The sequence below is a fragment of the Colobus angolensis genome, unplaced genomic scaffold (genome assembly GCF_000951035.1).
Source record: "Colobus angolensis palliatus isolate OR3802 unplaced genomic scaffold, Cang.pa_1.0 Scaffold432, whole genome shotgun sequence".
NCBI lineage: Eukaryota > Metazoa > Chordata > Mammalia > Primates > Cercopithecidae > Colobus > Colobus angolensis.
This window is the reverse complement of record NW_012117733.1, coordinates 1,835,603-1,858,231: the sequence shown is the minus strand read 5'-3', so window position 1 is coordinate 1,858,231 and position 22,629 is coordinate 1,835,603. Positions and strand designations below refer to the sequence as shown.

General features: G+C 39.3%; 1 protein-coding gene across 1 annotated transcript in view; it reads left to right on the top strand.

The window, feature by feature from the left end:
• Positions 1 to 213: 213 nt before the first annotated feature.
• Positions 214 to 22,629, top strand: part of FAM208B (family with sequence similarity 208, member B) — an 88,183-nt gene continuing 65,767 nt past the window's right edge. The window contains exon 1 of the mRNA XM_011957070.1: positions 214 to 550. The gene's annotated coding sequence lies outside the window, so the exon portion shown is untranslated. The remainder of the gene's footprint in view (positions 551 to 22,629) is intronic.

Here is a 22,629-nt window from a genome sequence, read left to right as displayed (position 1 = left end):
GGCTCGGCCGCCCAATCAGGAGCGAGCTGCGGCCTTATGCCTGCGCAGAGGGGAGACGCGAGCGCCGCGTGGACGCTGACCTCGGTCCGCGCCTGCGCCTTGGTTTCTTCCAGGCGATTGGTTCCCATCTCTGAGGGGGACGCCTCACTTCAGTTTTCACTTTCTTTTTTTGCCCCCTCTGCCCTTTTCTTTTCCTTTGGCCGCGAGGTTTTACTTCCGGTGGCTAGCGCCGGTCAGCGAGAAAGTCGACATGTTCTCGCAGGCTGCCTGGCGTCCCGGGGTTGCCTCTCGCCTGAGACCCTGACGGGAGACAGAGCGCGGACAGGCGTGGCGTCCCTGTCAGCGCCCGCGGCGAGGACCCCGGGGCCGGGGCGGACGGCGTGCCCCTGAGGGGGCTCCCTGCGGGAGCGCGGAGCCGGCGACTGGTGCTTCCCACGTGCGCAGGTGTCGCGAGGGCCGGGGAGGACGCAGAGCACGGCCGGGAGAAGCATGGGAAGGAGGCCGAGCCGGGATCTCAGGTCCTCGGGGGCGGCGACCAAGCCAAGCACGGGTAAGTCCCTCCCCGGGCTGGGCGCCCGGGAACCCTGCGAGGAGGACGGCGGTCTCCGAGGCTGAGAGCTCGGGCAGCTGCCGGGTCTTGGCTGCGAGGGTCGGCGCGTTCTTCTCATCTTTTGCGGCGCTCCAGGTGAGGGGGTGGGAGGGGTCGGCGCCTTCTAGATGACTCGACCTTCTGTCCTGCGCTACAACTTGTGGCCGCGCTCGGTGTCGGCGGCAGAGAGATCGTAACCGTGTCGTCTTGCCCCTTTTTGAGGCGTTTAGTGTGCGTCGCCTGTCAGGGGACAGCTTCGTCCTCAGGGATGTGATGATAAGTTCTTGGCTGAAGTTTTCGTCTTCGGGTTTGTACCGGCTGGGAAATCATTTCCTGCGGGTTGTGTGTGAAGCCTGCTGCTACTCCAGACTTCATGGCAATGCGCCACTTTTTCTGTATAGGGTAAAACAGGTCTCTCCGCGGGGAGAGTCATTTTAGCAGCAAACCCAAGCCGTGCATGAGCGTTGGGATAACTTGGTCCGAGCAACCCAGAAGTTTGTCTGAAGGCGGCGCCAAGCAGCGTTTCGTGGGAGAACTGGGTTGATGACTCTGAAATTTTGAGGAAGATTACTCTGGGAATTCTCAAGTTTCTCTTAATCGCTTACTCTTCCTTATTCTCCCTGTAAGGTAAAATTAGAATAGTAAAGTGTATGAACGTGTATCCAAAACTTAAATATGTGGCCTACAAGTGTATGGTATTATTGGAATAGCTTCCGCCATCCGAGAGTCTACAGTGTTCCCTGAATAAAACTAGGGGTGAGCCTGGCGTAATCCTGCCGAGGAGGTTTCTAACAAAGCAGTGTCCCCTAACGGTGCAGGAATACCCTTGTGTTGAAAAATTGCCTTATAGGAATGGCTGGCTGTATGCAGTATGTCCAGTACTGTACATCAATAAATAACTAAGCCAGGCCAGGAAAAGGGTGACAGAAGGTCCACAATTACTTTAAGGAAGACAAAGCCGGTATATGCGAAATTTTGTGTATACAGAACATTTGCCCAAATGTAACTAATTTTCTTTAAAGGGAGATTATAAGCATCATCTGTGGTCCAAACATGGTAGTTAAAATGGGTTAAAATCGGTGAAGTGCCTAAGAACTTGGCTGAGACATGGTGTTTGTTAAATACAATATAATATCTATTTAGTAAAAATAGATCGATATGGCATGTGTTTATCAAGTGAATCTTCTTCTATTGGTAGACATTCAAGTTATTTTCAAGATATCCCTATAACTGACAATACTGCAGTGATTATCTCTTGCCATTATAGACAGTGCTTCAGGTGGTCATGATAGTATTTCTGTAGAATTGATTCTTTATGCGAGTGCTGGGTAATGTTGCTAAATTGCCCTGAAATGATTGTACCTTTTTATGTTCACTCGCTCAAAAGATGTGTTTTTATTCCATGCTAGCCAGCACTGGATGATAGTGGTATTTTTAAAATATCTTAGCCACCTAGTAATTGAAAGTAGCATTCTGTTTAAATTTTTATCTTCTTTGGCGAATACAAAAGTTAAGTCTTTTTAGCCAGGTCATATCATTTCCTGATGTTTTTATTGGGTCTGAGCTCTCTTTTCTTTCGCCCATGTAACTGTTGCCATAGAATTTAATTATCATAATTTTATAATATATTTTGGTACTTTCTTTTGAAAAAGAGCTTTGGGTTTTTTTTTTGGTTTTTGTGGGTTTTTTTGCATTCTTTTTCTTCCAGAAGAAATTAGAACTATCTTTCTAAGTCCTATAGAAAATCTTGGGATATTGTTTGTGATGGTGTTGAATTTATAATTTGAAGGGACATTCATTTGAGTTTTTCCTTCTAGGAGAATATATACATCTCCCTTTTTCTTCTTTAAAAATTTTTATTGTGAAATATGCCGTTGATATGTACTGACAAAGTGTATCTGTAATAAATATGCTTTTTTGTCAGTACATGTTAATGGCATCTTTCATAACAAAAATTAATAAAAGCTTAATTTAAAAGCTTTAGAAACTTTAATTAGTTTAGAAACCTTTTGTGTGTTTCTACCCCAGGAGGAATGCGTTCCCTGCCCCCATTACAATGGCCATTATTAATTTTGTGTTAATTATTCCCTTGCCTTTTTAAACAGTTTATCACCTATATAAGTATCCTTAACTATCATTGTTTACTCTTACCTGTTTTTGAACTTTAGTTGAATAAAGTCATATTCTGTATTCTATGGGTTACTTTTGTTAAGCATTGTGTTTCTGAGATGCACTCATGTTAAAGCACGTGCCTATAGTTTAGCAATTTAGAAACTTTGTTCCCAGGACCCCTTTACACTTTTAAGAACCATTGAGGGGGCCAGGCACGGTGGCTCCTGCCTGTAATCCCAGCACTTTGGGAGGCCAAGGCAGGCGGATCACTTGAGGTCAGGAGTTAGAGACCAGCCAGGCCAACATGGTGAAACACCATCTCTACTAAAAATACAAAAATTAGCTGGACGTGGTGGTGGCAGGTGCCAGTAGTCCCAGCTACTCGGGAGGCTGAGACAAGAAAATCACTTGAACCTGGGAGACAGGTTGCAGTGAGCCAAGGCCATGCCACTCTACTGCTTGACAGAGACTCCGTCTCAGAAAACCACTGAAGATCCCAAAGATCTTTTGTTTATTGGATTATATCAATTGATAATTACCATATTAGATATTAAAACTGATCAACTTGGAATGTATGTTTATTTATTGATACCTTTAAATATAATAACCCGTTACATCTTAACATATTTTATCCCCCCAAAATTAGTGATAAGAATGGGATTTTTGGCCGGGCGCGGTGGCTCAAGCCTGTAATCCCAGCACTTTGGGAGGCCGAGACGGGCGGATCACGAGGTCAGGAGATCGAGACCATCCTGGCTAACACGGTGAAACCCTGTCTCTACTAAAAAATACAAAAAACTAGCCGGGCGAGGTGGCGGGCGCCTGTAGTCCCAGCTACTCGGGAGGCTGAGGCAGGAGAAAGGTGTGAACCCGGCAGGCGGAGCTTGCAGTGAGCTGAGATCCGGCCACAGCACTCCAGCCCGGGCGACAGAGCGAGACTCCGCCTCAAAAAAAAAAAAAAAAAAAGAATGGGATTTTTGTACATTTTTGCAAATATGCTGAATGTCGCCTTTAATGACTAGAGTCTCATCTGCTTTTGTATTCATTGTGTTGCCATGTATTATTTTAGTTGAAGTACATGAAGAAAATCCAGCCTCATTCAGCTGAGTAGTTAGAAAAGAGACAAATATTTTAATCTTTTCAGATGATTATGTTCTTTTTTGATACTTATCAAAACCTAACAGTTTTGTGTTTTTGTTTCTGTTTTGTTTTTTAGGACAGTGTCTTGCTCTGTTGCCCAGGCTAGAGTGCAGTGATGTGATCGTAGCTCACTGCAGCCTCCAATTCCTGGGCTCAGACAATCCTGCCTCAGCCTCCTGAGTAATAGGACTACAGGCACACACTACCAGGCCCAGCTAATTTTTAATTTTTTTTTTTGTAGAGACGGAGTCTTGCTATGTTGCCCAAGCTAGTCTCGAACTGCTGGCCTCTAGCAGTCCTGCCTCAGCCTCCCAAAGCACTGGGACTATAACATCCAGCCCCTAACAATTTGTTAAACGTTAGCTGCAGTGTAGAATTGGAAATCATATGAATGAACTTCTCATGCTCTAACATTAAAATCCAGTGGCCTGCCTTGCACTTTCAAGGGCTCTTTTACCTACACCTGGGTCACTTGGAAAATATTGGTTCACTGAATTATGCAGCTCTTTCACATGATGACACATTTCATTATATAATTTCAGAAAATTGGTTGGGTGTGTGGGCTCATGCCTGCGATCCTAGCACTTTGGGAAGTCGAGCTGGGAGGACTGCTTGAGCCAGGTTTGAGACCAGCCTGGGCAACATGATGGGACCCCATCTTTACAAAAAAAATTAGCTGAGCGCGGTAGCACACACCCGTGGTCCCAGCTACTTGGGAGGCTGAGGTGGGAGGATTGCTTGAGCCCAGGAGGTTGATATTGCAGTGAGCCATGATCATGCCACTGCACTCCATCCTGGGTGACAGAGCAAGACCCTGTCTCCTTTAAAAAGTACAACCTTTGGAATGGCTTTTATTGAAGATCTATTGATGATGAACACTCAGTTTTTGTTCACCTGAAAATGTCTTTATTTTGCAGCCATTCTTGAACGATGTTTTTGCTGAATACAAAAGTTGGCAATTGTTTTCTTTCAGCATGATGAAGCTGTTATTCTTCTCTGTCTTCTGGCTTTCATTATTGCTATTGAAAAGTCACCTACCTGTCTTATCAATTCATTTTGTTCTGACTGCCTTGGGGGTTCTTTTGTTGTTTGTTTTGGTCTTTAGCTTTTTGCTGTTTTGCTGTTAACATGTATGCCTGGTCCACGCCTGTAATCCCAGAACTTTGGGAGGCCGAGGCAGGCGGATCACGAGGTCAAGAGTTCGAGACCAGCCTGGCCAATATGGTGAAACTCTGTCTCTACTAAAAATACAAAAATTATCTGGGCATGGGGGTGTGCGCCTGTAGTCCTAGCTACTCGGAGACTGAGGCAGAAGAATTGCTTGAACCGGGAAGGCAGAGGTTGCAGTGAGCAGAGATCACACCACTGCACTCCAGCCTGGGCAACAGAGCAAGACCCCATCTCAAAAAAACAAACGTATATATCTTGCTTGAGATTGTCTTCTTAAATCTGTAAATTGGAGGTGTTTTTAAATGTGTTTATTCATAATTTATTAAATGTGAATTTCCATCTATGTTTTATTTATCTTGATGTATGAATACATTTTTTTATTATCTACATAGTAAGTATTCTCTTCTGGTCTTTTACTCTTCTTTCACTTTGTTTCCCACAGCTTCCCCAACAGACATATGTTGCCAAACTTGTGGATTTTTGATAATTTTTGATAATTGTGGATATTTGATAAGTTAAAAGTAAAACAGTGAATCTCTGGAGCTGGTCTTTTGGAAGAGTGGGTAGAGTTTTTGACTACTCTTTTCATTTTCTTCATCATTACTGGTTTATTTAAATGTTTCTTCCATTTAGACCAATGTTGGTAAATTGTATTTTTGTAGTTTTCGGATTTATTGATATAAATTATGCTTGGTTATTTATAATTTTAGAAATATCTTACTTGTATTTGTGGTTATATCATCTTTGTTTTCAGTATTTAATTTTTTCCTTTTTTCTTGTTTATATTTGCTAAAAGATTACCTATTATTACTCTTCAGATAGCTTTTGCTTTTATTGATTGACTTAGTTGGCTTTTTTAATTTGCTTTTTAAAATTACTGTTATTATCATAAGAAATGTATCTGGAGTGTACTGTTTTCTCCTAGTAAGATTTTAATTACATTTAATTGGAGAACTAAATCCCTTGCTAATATTTTGTATAAAGATTCACTACCCTCCTTGGCATGGTGAAAGAGACCCTGGTTAGAACCTTTCATGTACATCTGCTCCCTCATTAGGAGAAAGAATATTCAAGACCCCAATGCCTGAGATTTGTCCAGTTGAGGCACCTACTTCACCCTTGTGCATATCCCCTATTTATCGGTGCCCAGGACATTTTGCGTGGGCTACATGTAGAGGTGGTGGCTATACATAATTATTTTTGTTCTGGCATTAATCAGATGTCACTTTCTCTTTTGTCGTATTTAATAATCAAGAGTACCCAAAAGTGGGTCTTGAAATATAATTGTTTTTGGGAGGAATTTATTCTCAGGATTTTCTTGTGAGAGGGACAAAACTACTTAGCAGTATGTGTCATTACAATAAGTATATTAATGAATATGATGCAACCATTTTATACAGGTGAAAGACGGTTTAATGCTAAAGCACAAACTCATAAACCCAGTTCATGAGGAGCCAGAACAATGGTCATTACTGTATATAGATGTCTTAAAAAGTCACCATATAAGCTTTGAAATAATTCTAATGAAAATTATATGATCTTGAGGTTGGGTGCGGTGGCTCACGCCTGTAATCCCAGCACTTTGGGAGGCTGAGGTGGGTGGATCACGAGGTCAGGAGATCGAGACCATCCTGGCCAATATGGTGAAACCCCGTCACTACTGAAATACAAAAAATTAGCCTGGCATGGTGGTACACGCCTGTAGTTCCAGCTTCTTGGGAGGCTGAGGCAAGGGAATTGCTTGAACCTGGGAGGCAGAGATTGCAGTGAGCTGAGGTCGTGCCACTGCACTATAGCCTGACCACAGAGTGAGACTCCGTCTCAAAAAAAAAAGTTATATGATCTTGAATATAGAAAGTATGGTCTCTAAAGAATTTGTTGTTGTTTTTACATAATGTAGCAGGAAAAAAAATTTTGGTGTTTATAAGCATCAGCCTAATTACCAAAAATACTTTTTATGGTAAAGTAAACTGGATTTTGAGAATGTTAAAACAATCTTAAAAATTAAATATTAAATCAAAAAATAAGTCACAGCTAAACGAAAAAGTCATAGTACATAGGCGTAATACCCTTTACTCATGGGGTGTAATCCCAATAAAAAGTTTTTAAAAAAGGTAATTTCTCTTCTACTGGATATACTAAATACCTTAGTGAATTTTGTATTTTGAATAGCTGTTAATCTACATAATTCTTTATGAATTTAACTTGCTTTATAAGTTCAAATTATCCTATCTACTACATAACACACTAATGGTAATGATTAATAAGATCTACTAATTAGGCTTTCTTCTGGGAAATGCATGTGGGTATTAGGTTGCTTAGTTAAAACATAATTAGTAAAGACGTCCTTGGGTCGGGCCAAATACTTCATCTTCCGCCTGCACCTCCATTTGATTTAATTTTTGGTGAATTTTGTTTGGGCTGCATGGCTTATTGGGAAAGGACCTCATCCCTGCCCCAGGCATTGGTATCAGCTTTCCTGAAGATATGTGAAGTATTAAAAAGCCATATGGGAGGCAGAGGCGGGCAGATCAGTTGAGGTCAGGAGTTTGAGACCAGCCAAGTTAACATGGTGAAATGCCTTCTCTACTAAAAATACAAAAATTAGCTAGGCGTGGTGGCCCATGCCTGTAATCCCAGCTCCTCAGGAGGCTGAAGCAGGGGAATCGCTTGAACCCAGGAGGCAGAGATTGCAGTGAGCCAAGATTCTGCCACTGCACTCTGTCTCAAAAAAAAAAAAAAAAACATATTCAGTATGACTTTTAATTTTGTTACATGTATAAATACTTTTTTTATTATCTGCATAATAAATTTAAAAAGCTGCATCAAGCTGTAGCCGGTGAGGCTGCATAAATGACGGTGGGACGAAGAGTTATAATAACTTGAGATCACTGTAGTGAAAAGAACGTGGATTTTAGATTAGACCTGAGATTGATAGATATCCTTACTGGGGGCTTGCGGGAAGGACACTTAAGGAAATTGGAGCTTGGAGTGAGTTTTGTAAACTAACACTAAGATCATCCTCCTAGTGGGGTTACTGTGTGACGTCCAAGAACTCAGGGGCAGTTGGCTTGCTGTCCTGTGCTCCGTTCTGACGACTGAGCCCGCCCAGGTCTGCGGGGTCCCGGGATCCTGCGGGTTTTGTAGGGTTCCCTGGTGTGTGGAGTTCCCACCCCCTACAAGCTCTGTTGGGTCTACGGAGTGTGCGGGGATCTCCCAGCCCTGTTGGCTGTGCGGGCTCAGCGGGGTTTGCAGGGATCCCCTCGTTCTGTGGGGTCCGTGGGCGCCGAGTCAGGGCCATGACCCTGGGCTCCGCTCGCGGAGCTGGCGTCACCCTTGTTGACTTTCAAAAGGCGCTGCGGGCCCCGCGCCCTACACGCTCTGCACGACCTGCGCCGAGTTCCCCGCCCTGGCGCACTGGCCTTGGCTGGCGGGTGGGGGCCGGAGGGGCTGCCGGCAGAGCAGAGACGCAGCCCCCTCCGCCATACACCATGAGGTGAGTCGGGGAGGGGCCCAGGTCTCCCCCATGCTGTTGTGGGAAGCTCTGACCCCCGTTCTGCTTGGGGCGGGCTCACCTACGGAAGTGGCTCTTACTGCAGCACTGAGTGTGAAGGAGACCCGAGAAAAGGGGCAGATTCTGTCTAGGAGCGGTTTACCTTCTGGTGAGGGTGTGGGGAGAGAAGCTTTGGCAAGGTCAGTGAGGCCCCGCAGCAGAGCCCAGGTGATGAAAGACACTTTTGTATGGTACCCGAAGGCTTGCTTCACTCCTGATTGTGAGTAGGTTGTGTGTGGTAGTAGTCGAGCCCTTGCAGAACCACCAGAGAGATGGTGCTAGTTTGTGTGTGTGCCTGTGTAAACCTTACTAAGATCGTCTTTTGAAATGTAGAAGAGGGATTGCACATGGACTTTGCACTTCAAGTATTTGCAGGTTATTACCTTAGTTTTTACTCCCTTTGTGCGTTCTTATCTTGATTTAATCTTGTACGTGGCCAAAAAGTTTTTAAATGAATGTTTAAGTTTCTGTGAAAATCGTACATTTCTCAAATTGTGTTTTTTGGGTTTTAATAGGGTCACTTTGTTTTCTGGGTCTCTGTTTTGACTTATGGGAAATGCTATTGGTTTTCCCTACATTTTCTTCATTAAAAAAAAAAAAAAAAACAAAACTGTAACTTCAGGAGTTGAAGACCAACGTGGACAACCTCATTTCTGGGTGGAAAAAACCCCCACAAAACCACAGCTGTAACTGGCTGCTACTTAGGACTATAAGAGATCTTTTTTCCAAAGTAGAAATAGCTTTATTTCACCTAGATTATGTTTATTTAAAATTTCAGATAATATATAAAGCTGTAAAAAGTAAAGCAAAAACTACCTGTACTTGTCCCACCCAAAGATAACTTCACAGAATGTTTGATTATCTACTGTGGTGCTAGGAGCTCTGTTGGACACTTGGGACTTTGGGGAACAAGACAATGCCTGCCTCTATAAACCTTACATTCTGGTGGGTAAAATAGACCTCTCCCAACCCTCCAAAAAGTAAATTTATTCCATGTTCTAATGCTTTAAAGAAAACACCTACTTTCAGTGGGGTGATCAGAGGTTTATCTGAGTGGATGACTTAAATAGATGTCACTAAGGAAGAGAAGGAGCTTAACCATGGGAGGAATGGGGAGAAAAAAAAAGAAATCTGATCAGAAATAACAGCATGCAAAAGGCCTTAAAAGAGGAGAAAGCTGTAAAAAGAAAGATCCATGTAGCTGGCACTCAGCAGTCAGGGGAAAGTAGAGCAAGATGAGGTGTGGGAAATTGGCAGGGACCAAATTTTACTTGTCCATGGCCAGGAGGGTGTGTTTTGTGTTCTGAGGGCAGTGAGAGGGTACTGAGGGGCTTTAATTAGAAATAAAATGATCTGGAAAACTAATTGATTAATTTGTTAAGTAAAATTTATTGAAACCCTACTGTATAACAGGCACTGTTCTGAGCACTGGCAGTACAGCATTGAAAAGGACAAGGCCCCTGTATTCATGAAACTTATCTAGTGGTTGGAGGACAATCAGATAAACAAGAAAAAATACCAGATATTGATAAGTGTGCAGAAGATGACCATTGTTTAAATTGTGGTTTATGTTCTTTAAGACATGGTATATTACACATATATTTCTTTTGGAACTTGCTTTTCTTCTGAATAATTTATGGTAGGACATTTTTCACTGTTACTAGGTTCCTTTGGGGGCATCTTAATTTGTTTTTGGATTAAGTATGGTAAAAAATAACATGTATAAATGAAGAAATACTGTGCAGCAACAAAAATTTGCATGTTACAAGGCATCTGGTGAACGTTATATAGTAACTTCCTTTTGACAGTCTGACATGTGGCTCTCCTACCCCATCCCAAACCCGAGCTGCCCCTTTGTGGTTTTTTACTTTGACCTATTAGTATGGTTAAATTTATGGATTTACTATTTATTGAACCATTTTGCATCTTAGAATGAACGCTAATTGATCTGTTATTATTTTAATGTCCTGATGGATTTACTTTGCCAATGCATATATTTAGGATTTTTATGTCAATATTCATAAGGGATTGGTCTGTAGTTGTTTTTCAGTGTGTTTTGTCTAGTTTTGATATTCGCATCTGCTTGCTTTGTAAAAATAATTGAGAAGTTTATTTCTTTTTCTGAGTTTTGGAACAGATTAAATTGCTAAGTATTATTTATTCTTCAGTTACCAAATTCATATTTACTAAACACTCACTATGTGCTAGGAATTGGACTGGATGCTGAGTAATCAGTAATAAACAAAACAGATACAGTTCCTGCCATGATATTGCTTGGCTTGTGAAGAAAAATGACTTTAATGAAGAAACTACACATATGTAATTATAAATCATGCAAGAAAAGGACAGGATGCTTTGAGAGAATATCGTTGAAGATGTTTAGATTGTGCTTTTTAATGACTATGGAGTACATACATATACACTAACAGCTAATTATTAATATGTATTGATTTGGTATGTAATTAGGGCTATGGTGGGTACATTAGTAAAATGAGGTCTTCATAATTACACAAATTAAAATATAAAATAATGGCAGTAGTAGCTACCATTGTAGGAGGTATCTGCATCATTTTTTAATTGTAGAAATTAAGACAGGTTAAGTAGACACTTTTAGTCTAACATGTTCAATTGTATACACTCTTTGGGAGTCTCTGTAGGATTATAGTAAAAGAATAAGGCTATAAATCACAAAGATCAAGAGGAGGTGAGAGTAAGATACAGCTGAAATCAATATTTGGGAAACTAGAAAGGAGATGGGCAAGTAATAAATGATTTCATGAATTAGAGAATGCTGAAAGCTGAAGAGAGGTAAGCCAACAAGGGGCAAGCAGATTCTTTCCACAGAATCTGGAAAAGTTTTAGGAATTGGGGGTATCAAGTACAGTATTTCTGAAGTCAAGAATTACAGGACGGGGTGGGAATACAAGGGTTGGTTGATGGTCTTTATCATTTTGACACCTTGAAACCCCCCGTCTCCACTCCCATACACCCAGACAACTACTCTCTCCTCTACCTTGACAGAAGACTGAAAGTTTATGCCCAGGAGACATTAACTAGGAGGCTCCAGATGGCTGGGGTGGGGGTGAAGCACCTAAATGAAAATGAGGATTGAGTGAAAGTCAGGTCAACATGCTGAACCTAGAGCAGTTGTCTTTTTTTGATTGGCTTCCGAACTGTCAGGCTTATGTGCCCCTCAACAACATATTAACGGATTCTTAGCTGGGGAAACTTACCAGCCCGTGGCAAAGTATTGAACAGATATGAGCTACGGGTATTCACCTGATTGAACAGTTGGATCCGTCAGATCACCTGAAGAGTAGAGCTGCTGGTCAGGAAGCATTGTTCATGTACCACAGCTTGTATTCGGCTTTTATTTTATTTTTTGAGATAGGGCCTTACTCTCACCCAGATTGAAGTGCAGTAGCGCCATCGTAACTCACTACAGCCTGGAACTCCTGGGCTCAAGCCATCCTCTCACCTCAGCCTCGTGTGTAGCCGGGACTACAGGCATATGCCACTGCGTGTAGCTAATATTTTTATTTTTTGTAGAGATGGGGGTCTCACTATGTTGCCAGGCTGGTCTTGAACTCCTGAGCGTAAGTGATCCTCCCACCTTGGCCTCCCAAAGTACTAGGATTACAGGCGTGAGCCACTGGTGCCTGGCCCTAGTCAGCTTTTAAATGCCTCACATTTGAGCATAAATGTACAGCCAAGGGTCGCCTGCCATGGGATGAAGGTCTCTAATGAAAAAGAGACCAAGTAGGAAATAAAAGGAGCTGAGTATAAATAGATTTACTTCAGGGAGCAGAAGAAACTTCAACAAATAAAACTAGTATCTTTAAAAAGAAGATATTCCATCTGTGAAAGATGAAAAAGGTTCTGTTTTAAAAAGAGAAATTATTTTAAAAATTGCTGTGACAGAATAAATTTTTTAAAAATTTAATACAAGGTTTAGATAATAAAGCTGAAGAATTCTCCCCCAAAAACCAGAAGAGCAACAAGAATGAGAAAGTAAGAGTGAAATGATAAGAAAACAAGAGGACTAGGTTCTTCATCTAATACAGTGGAAGGAAACTGTCTATGTCCCAGAACCGAAGGAGATGAGTTTCTAGGTAGAAAGGGCCTGTTAAGTGCCCTGATCAGTAAAACAGAAACAAACAAAAAATAGAACAAAACCTCACTGTACCAAATGTATAGTTCCAAAAGGAACAAGACCAGATTCATTCTTAATCTTCCTACTTCTGAAAAGAAGAATGGGGGCAGAGAACGAGGGGCTAGCTCTCAAACTGCATTTTAACAAATTCAGGGAAAAAGGAAGCCTTCTTAACTTCAAATTGTATGCAAGTGCTGTTAGGAATCCCCAGTGGGAAGTTCCAGCAGTTCTGTGACGAAGATAAAGTTGCACAGAAAAAGCATTTCAGGTATCTCCAGCAACTTACTCATATCCAGAATCAGCCCTATCCAAAGAGAGAAGTCTTGTATACCTGACTAAGACTGAGGAGCCATATGATATCCATCAAGGAAGGAGAAAGTAGAACGAGAAAGTGCCTGGGTGGGGCATGGGAGAGGCAGAGATCTTAGTGCTAATAAAATACTCCTAGAAATGAGTGCATAACCTTGGAAATCTAGGGTTGTGTCTCTAAGAGGCAAGCAGAGCTGGCAGTAAAGGCCCTCCTGAACCAGATTACATTTGGAGATTAGACAAGGAACAAGAACAAGGCACTATATCATAAAACAACAATCCTCTGATTTAGGAACAGAGGGAACCCTAAAGAAACATGACAACTGCCATCCCCTCCTCACACCCTGAATCTGCTGATAACAGTCTAGGATAATTCATCTCATTCAGACATGTATAACAAAAATAGTATGTATGACATCCATACAATGACTGATAGATTGTATTTTTTATATTTTGTGTTAGTATTTTGTTCTTCTATATGATTTTTATTATTGAAGATATAATTCACATGCCATAAAATTCACCATTTAAAAGTGTACAGTTCACTGGTTTTTCATTTATTCCCAAGTTGTGCAACCATCACCACTATCAATTGCATTGACCCTAGTGCTTTACTTGGCCGTATATTCACGCCATGACCCTATGCATTCCTTCCATTAAAGTGACAGAGATATTTCCCTACTCCTTGACTTTGTGTTTGGCTATGTGACTTGCTAAGGTAAAAGTGACCCATGTCAGTTTCAAGCCTAAGCCTTAAGAGGCCTTGGGTATTTTTATTTGTTCTCTTTCTATCTGTGCCATTTCCATGAGAAAAACATGTCTCTGCTAGCTCATTGGTAGAGGGAAGATGAGAGAGAGCAGAGTGAGGGTCACCCCAGCTGAGTTAAGCTGAATTCAGTGAACACTGTAGAGATGTGAGTGATAAAAAATGATTGTGGTTGTAAGCCACTGAACTTTAGGACGGTCTGTTAATAAACAATAGTTAACTGAACAGTTATATGATTAAAAATTAAAAAAGAGAAAGAAAAACCACAATTTTCTACAGATGGTGTTTTCAAAACAATATTGCCAGAAAAATAAATCACAAGTGGTCAAGCTACTGCCTGTGGTCTTGCGTGTTTTTGTAAATAAAGTTGTACAGGGACATGGTCATTCCCATTTATGCATTTTATATGGCTGTTTTTATGCTCTGCCAGTAGAGATGAGTAGTTGTGACAGAGACCGTGTGGTTCATGATCCTAAAATATTTATTTTCTGACCCTTTATGAAAAAGTTTGCTGACCTTTTGAAGTATATGGAAAATGTGACCTAAGGTTTTAATACAAATTTTAAAATACATTTATATACCATCTCATACCCATTAAGATAGCTATAATCAAAAAGACAGATAATAAGTGTTGACAATGCTGTGGAAAAATTGGAACCTTCTGTATACTGCTGGTGGGAATATAAAATGGTGCAGCCACTTTGAAATCAGCCTGGCAGTTTCTCAGATGAGCAGACACAGACTTACTGGAAGAGCAAGCAGTTCTACTCTAAGGTATATACCTAAGAGAAATGAAAACGTGTTCACATAAAAACTTATACATGAATGCTCATAGCAGCAGCATTCATAATAGCCAAAATGTAGAAACAACCCAAATGTCCATCAGTTGATGGATAAACAAAATCTAGTATACCCACAAAGTGGATATTATTTGGCATAAAAAGGTATGAAATATTGGCCGGGCGCGGTGGCTCAAGCCTGTAATCCCAGCACTTTGGGAGGCCGAGACGGGCGGATCACGAGGTCAGGAGATCGAGACCATCCTGGCTAACACGGTGAAACCCCGTCTCTACTAAAAACTACAAAAAACTAGCCGGGCAACGTGGGGGCGCCTGTAGTCCCAGCTACTCAGGAGGCTGAGGCAGGAGAATGGCGTGAACCCGGGAGGCGGAGCTTGCAGTGAGCTGAGATCCGGCCACAGCACTCCAGCCTGGGTGACAGAGCGAGACTCCGTCTCAAAAAAAAAAAAAAAAAGTATGAAATATTGATATATGCTTTAACATGGATGAACCTCAAAAACAGGCTAAGTGAAAGAAGACAATCATGAAGGACCACATACTGTATGACTCTGTTTATAAGAAATGGTCTGGAATAGGCAGATCTGTAGAGACAGTAAATTATGTTTGCCTAGGCCTAGGAACCAGTGAGGGGTGAGGAGGATAGCTAAGGGGTAGAAGGTTTCTTTGGGGAACATACTCTAAAATTGACTGTGGTGAAGGTTGCACAATTCTGTGGATATACTAAAAGCAATTGAATTGTACACTTTATGTGGGTGAATTTTATGCTATGTGAATTATATCTCAACGTTGTATTAGAAAATAAAATTAATGAAGCATAGAAGTTATGGAGAAATACTGGAAAGCAGAAAATACAAGAACTCAAGGAAGAGACAGCCAGACAACAGTAGGATGTGAAACGGGAACCAGCAGAAAAAAATAGAGAAAAATGATCAAGCCACTTCAGAAATACACAAGGTAGACTAGACACCATGGCAAAGATCATAAAAGTAGAAATGAAATTTTATGGTAAGTATATTTTACCACAATTTTGATAATGCAAAGAAACAAAACAAAAGATAGACATGAGAAAAGTGAGTAAAATAGGTATACATTTATTTTTATTGATGCATAGTAGATGTACATAGTTTTAGGATATCTGTGATAATACATTCATGTAATTTGTAAAGATCAAGTTAGTATAGTTGGGATATCTGTCACCTTTGTGCTAGAACCACTCAAATTCTTCTCTTCTAGTCATTTTGAAATATATAGTAGATTGTAAACTGTAGTCAACCTACTGATCAACACTACATCTTACTTTTATCAAACCATATGTTTATATACATTAATCAACTTCTCTTTATTCCTTCCTTCCTCCTACCCTTTCCAGCCTCTGATAACCACCAAATCTACTCTCTATTTTTATAAAATCGACTTTTTTAGCTTCCACACACGAGTGAGAGTATGTGATATTTGTCTTTGTGTGCTTGGCTTATTTCACTTAACATAATGATCAGTGTTGCTGAAAATGGCAGGATTTTATTCTTTTTTATGGCTGAATAATACTGCATTGTGTATACTACATTTTCTTCATCCATTGATGGACACTGACGTTGATTTTATATTTTGGCTGTTGTGAATAGTGCTGCAATAAATATGGGAGTGCAGATGTCTTTTTGATGTGTTGATTTTCTTTCTTTTGGATATATACCCAGTAGTGTAATTGCTGGATCGTATGGTAGTTCTGTTTTTAATTTTTTTGAGAAAGCTCTATACTGTTTTCCATAGTGGCTGTACTAACTTACATTTCTACCGGCAGTGTGTAAGGGTTCCCCCTTCTCCATATCTTTGCCAGCATTCATTATTGCTTATCCTTTTAATAAAAGCCATTTTAACTGGGGCGAGATGATGTCTCATAGTTTTGATTTGCATTTCTCTGATAATTCCTGATGTTGAGGATTTTTTCATACACCTCTTGGCCACTTTTATGTCTTCTTTTGAAAAATGCTTTTTCAGATCTTTTGCCTGTTTTTTAATTGGGTTATTTGTGGGGTGTGTGTGTGTGTGTGTTTCCTTGCTTCCTTGCTGTTGAGTTGTTTGAGCTCCTTATAAATTCTAGTTGTTAATCTTTTGGCGGGTGAGTAGTTTGCAAATATTTTCTCCCATTCTGTGGGTTGTCTCTTCATTGTTTCCTTTGCTGTACAGAAGCTTTTTTTAGCTTGAGGTAATCCCATTTGTCTATTTTTGCTTTGGTTGCCTGTGCTTTTGAGGCCTTAAACAGAAAAACTTTGCCCAGACCAGTGTCCTGGAGCGTTTTCCCAGTGTTTTCTTCTAGTAGTTTCATAGTTTTGGGTCGTAGATGCTTAGATATAGGTCTTTAATCCATTTTGAATTTTGTGTATGGTAAGATTGTTTCATTCTTCTGCATATAGTTACCCAGTTTTCCCACCACCGTTTATCAAAGAGACTGTCCTTTTTCCATTGTATGTTTTAGTTCCTTTGTCGACAATGAGTTGGCTCTACATGGATTTATACCTGGGTTCCCTGTTCTGTTCCACTGGTCTATGTTTCTGTTTTTATGCCAGTGCTGTAGCTTTGTAGTAAATTTTGAAGTCAGGCAGTGTGATGCCTCCAACTTTGTTGTTTTTTCACAGTATTGGTTTGGCTGTTTGGGATGTTTTGTGGTTCCATATAAATTTTAGGATTTGTTTTCTATTTCTGTGCAGAATGTCACTGGAATTTTGATAGGGATTCATTGCACTGAATCTGTAAATTGGCTTTGGATAGTATTCAACAATGTGAGTTCTAGTCCGTGAGCATAAAGTATCTTTCTGTTTTTTAATGTCTGCTTCAATTTCTTTCATCATTGTTTTATAGTTTTTCTTGTATAGATCTTTCACCTTTTTGGCTAAATTGATTCCTAGGTATGTTATATTCTTTGTAGCTATTGTAAATGGGATTGCTTTCTTGATTTCTTTTTCAGATTGTTTGCTGTTGGTGTATATCAACGCTACTGATTTTTGTATGTTGATTTTGTATCTTGCAACTTTACTAAATTTGTTTATCAGTTCTAACAATTTTTTTTGGTGGAGTCCAGGTTTTTCTAAGTATAGGATCATGTTATCTGTGAACAGGCTCATTTGACCTCTTTTCTGATTTGGATACCCTCTGTTTCCTTCTCTTGTCTAATTTCTCTGCCCAGTACTTCAGTACTGTATTGAATAAAAGTGGTGAAAGTAGGCATCCTTGTCTTGTTCCGTATCTTAGAGGAAGGGCTTTCAGTTGTTCCTTGTTCAGGATGATGTTTGCTATTGGTTTGTCATATATGGCCTTTATTACTTTGAGATATGTTCCTTCCATATGCAGTTTGATGAGAGCTTTTTTTTTTTTAGTCATAAACAGATGTTGAATTTTATTAAATGCGTTTTCAGCATCTGTTGAAGTAATCATATAGTTTTTGTTCTTAGTTCTGTTAATATATCACATTTATTGATTTGCACATGTTGGACCATCCTTGCATCCCTGGAATGAATCCCACTTGATCATGGCAAATATCTTTTTACTGTGTTTTTAAATTTGATTTACTAGTATATTGAGAATTTTTGCATCTATGTTTATCTATGATATTGGCCTGTGGTTTTCTCTTTTCATTGTCTCCTCTGGTTTTAGTATCAGTAATGTTGACCTTGTAGAATTAGTTTGGAAATATTCCCTCCTCTTCAATTTTTTGAAAAGTTTGAATAGAAATTTATATTAGTTCTTCTTTAAATGTTTGGTAGAATCCAGCAGTGGAGCTATAAGGTCTTGGGCTTTTCTTTAATGGGAGAGTTTTTATTATAGCTTTGATCTCATTACTGAAATGGTATTTTTTTTTTTTTGGTAAGTAAGGATAGATAAGACAGCCAAAAGAGATCCAAAACGGGCAAAACTGGAGCCCCCAAAAAGAAAACCAATTCCGTAGAATACGTATCTTAAAGTATAATTCAAGATGTTTCTTTTTCCTTAAAGAAAAGACTTAAATCTATTGAAAAGACACACATACTCCGGGGAAAACTGCCCCAACATTGAGACACATTCTGGTAAAAAAAATTTGAACTGGCAAAAGATCATATAATGAAAATCAGGTTGGTGCAGAATAACAGAAACATTCAGTACCAGAAAATAGTAGAAGAACTACATGTCAGCTACTCAAAGAACATGTGAGCCAAATATTTTTTTGTCCTGCCAAGGTGTCTTTTGGGTGTAAAGACTACATACTGGCTGGTAGTTTTAAACATTCAGAGTTTTACATCTTTTTATATGAGCCTTTCTTGAGGAAACAACTAGAAGACAGATACCAGCTAATCAGTAAATGAAAAAGGAAACTTCAGCAAAGGAATGAACTGCTAAATTCTCAGTAATTAACTAGAAGATAATATTAGGGATCATTGTCTTCCTAATTTTAAAGGGAATACTTCAATGTCTCACCATTATTATGTAGGCTGCTTTCTAGATATCTGCTTATCAGGTAATCTGTTTACTATGAATTATCTTTTTAATCACGAGTGGCTGTTGAATTTTATATCTAGTAAGGCATAGGTTTTTCTTTAATCTCTCAGTATGATTAATTTTATGAATAAATTGTCTAATGTTACACCTTCCTTCCTTGAATTCCTGGCATAAGCTTTACCTCAATCACGTTGTTTTATATTTTATATGTATTGCTAGTTTAGGTTTTTCTGGGTTTTATTTAAGATTTTTTTTGCATGTATTGTCATTGGTGATCTTACCTTAAAATTTTCTTTTGTAGTTGTTCCTTTCTGAGTTTTCATTCAGGGTTGTGCTAGACTTATAATTTGAGAAAGTTTTCATTCTTGGCCAGGCGCAGTGGCTCACGCCTGTAATCCCAGCACTTTGGGAGGCCTGGGTGGGTGGATCCACCTGAGGTCAGGAGTTTGAGACCACCCTGACCAAGATGGTGAAACCCCATCTCTACTAAAAATACAAAAATTAGCTGGGCCTCGTGGTGGGCGCCTGTAATCCCATCCCACTTACTCGGAGGCTGAGGCAGAAGAATCACTTGAACCTGGGAGGCGAAAGTTTTGGTGAGCCAAGATTGCACCACTGCATTCCAGCCTGGGCGACAGAGTGAGACTCTATCTCAAAAAAAAAAAAAGAGAAAGTTTTCATTCTTGCGAATAATGTTTATGTGGGAAAACTTCTGGGCTTGAAACTTACATACCTATAACAATTAACTCTACCACTTATTTAATAGTATCTGATCTTCTCTTTTTATTTCCCCCTCTTATTTGCTTTGGGTTTACTGTGTTGTTCCATTTTCTGAGTTCTTGAATTGACTCCAGCTTGTTGATTTTAAAAATGTTTTTCTTCTGTAATGTATACATTTGAAACGAACAGTTTTCTTATAGATATTTTAGATAATATCTTAAGCTTAGATCATGTTACTCTTTAATTTATGAACCATTTGTGTGTAGGATTTTTAAAATTTAAATTTCCAAACATGGGGCTTTTGAGATTAACTTTTTATGGTTATATTGTCATTTTACTTGAGATTAACTTTTTATGGTTACATTGTCATTTTACTTGATTTTGGTCAGAGATCAGTTGTTTTTTAGTGCTCTGGGAATTTCCTTTATGGCCAAATTCATAACCGTTAGGTTTTGTTTTGGGACTTTCAGCTCAACTTTATTGAGGTCTAATTTTCATACAATAAAATGAACACAATTTAAGTATATAGTTCAGTGAATTTGGGTAAATGTATGTACCATGTGATGACTACACCAATAAAAATATAGTGTGTCCATCACCCCAGAAAGTTCCCTTTTGCTTACCCCACTTGCAGTCAATTTTCCTATTCCTGCCCCCTGCTGTAGGCAACTAATGAAACGCTTTTTATCACTATAGATTAATTTTGCTGCTTCTTGAACTGTATATGTATAGAATTCTACAATATGTACTCTTTTGTGTCTGATGACTTTTGCCCAGTTTAATGTTTTGAGATGCATGCATCAGTTTTACTGTTTTTATTGCTGATTATTATTATGTGTGAATATACAAGTTTGTTTATCCATTCACCTATTTATGAATATTGGAGTTGTTTCCGGTTTTAAGCTACCGTGAAAAAGCTGCTCTGAACATTCATGTGCAAGTGTTTTTGTGGATATGTTTTATTCTCTTGGGTAAATATCTAGGAATAGAATTGTTGGGTCATATGGTAAGTGTATGTTTATAAGAAACTGATATTATTTTTTCAATTGGCTATATAATTTTTCAGTTGGCTTTATATGTCTACTAGGAGTGTTCCAGAGGCTCCTCATCTTTGCCAGTGCTTGGTATTTTCAGTCTTTTTAGCAATTCTGCTGGAGCAGTAGTATTTAATTGTGGTTTTAATTAGCACTTCCCTGATAACTAATAATATTGACCCATTTCCCATGTTTCTTTTTATTATATGCTTTCTTTTGTGAAATGTGTCTATGAGTTTTTTATATATTCTAGGTACAGGTGCTTTGTAAATATTTCCCATTTCTAAATAATGATACCTTGGAAGATCATGAAATCTTTCTTGACATAGCTCCGTCTCCATAAAATTGGTTATATCAGTGTACATCCACTATATCATGTTTTAGATACTCCTACACATTTATAATTTCTCTGCAGATTTTTCTTCCTTGTCTAGTCTGAGCTTGCTCTGTTTTTCTTTCTTTCTTTCTCTCTCTCTCTCCCCCTTCTCTCTCTCTCCCCTCTTTCTCTCTCTCTCTCCCCTTTCTCTTTCTCTATCTCTTCCTTCCTCCCTCCCTTCCTTTCCTTCCTTTCTTTCCTTTCCTCCCATTCCTCTCTTTTCTCTCTTTCTGACATGGTCTGGCTCTGTCACCCAGGCTGGAGTGCAGGGGTGCAGTCTCAGCTCACTGTAACCTCTTCCCCCCAGACTCAAGCCATTGTCCCACCTCAGCCTCCCAAGTAGCTGAAACTACAGGTACACTCCACCGTGCCTGGCTAATTTTTGTATTTTTTTATAGAGGTGGGGTCTCACTTTGTTGCCCTGGCTGGTCTCAAGCTCCTGAGCTCAATCTGCCTGCCTTGGCTTTCCAGCATGCTGGGATTACAGGCATGAGCCACTGCGCCCAGCCTCATCTAAACTCTTTTAAGATAGGGCCTGTTTCTCTGTAATAGAGACTGTTTGTCATTTGTCTTGATAAATCCAAGGTATAGCATGGTATTGGATGCATAATAGTCACCACTAATAGTTTTGTTTAATGAATATATATACTACTAATCTGGGGGAGGAGAGAGATTTTTGTAAATTGTGTTCTGCTTGATTTTGTTATTTTCAACTAATGGAATAAAGATACGGTTCTGTGATCTATTCCTTTTGAAAGATTTTTTTTCAGTAAGGCAAAAGTGATTAAGCATAATGTATTTCTGTGTATAAAATTTTATTTAGAAGTTAAAGACTTTTGGAGGAAAAACATTTCAAATTATGTGTTATTGCTTATAGAACAAATTTAGTCCTTAGCTGAGAATACTTGTCAAAGGAGGTAAATAAATATTACGTAATTATTCCTAACGCAAATTAGATACTGGGTGAACATTTGTTTCTATAGTAAATATGCTATAAATAGAGTTGTACACTTTATGATTTTTTTTTCTTTCTTCATTTTAGCATTTATGACATTAACAGAGAACAGGACTGTGTCAAGAATTGTGAGGGTATACTTGGTGAAAATGAATTAAGACCACCCTCCCAGCTACATTCTCTCTTAGAGGAGATCGAGACAGGGTCCCTATCAGAAAAGAGTAGGTATTAAACTAAGTGCTATAAGTCATAAATTATGAATCCAAAATAGAATGATTAAAATGTTTTTAGTTTTAATTTAGATCATGTAAAACAAAGACTTTAAAAAATTATGATTTCCAGTACCTGTATTTTTTAAAAAATCATTAGTCCAAAAGTAATAGGTGATTAACTTTTCAAATTGTAACATAAAACATGTATGTTCCTCTATTTGTATCTTTTAAATTGTTGCATTTTTATTTGGTTTTTGAATTGAAGTATTTTTT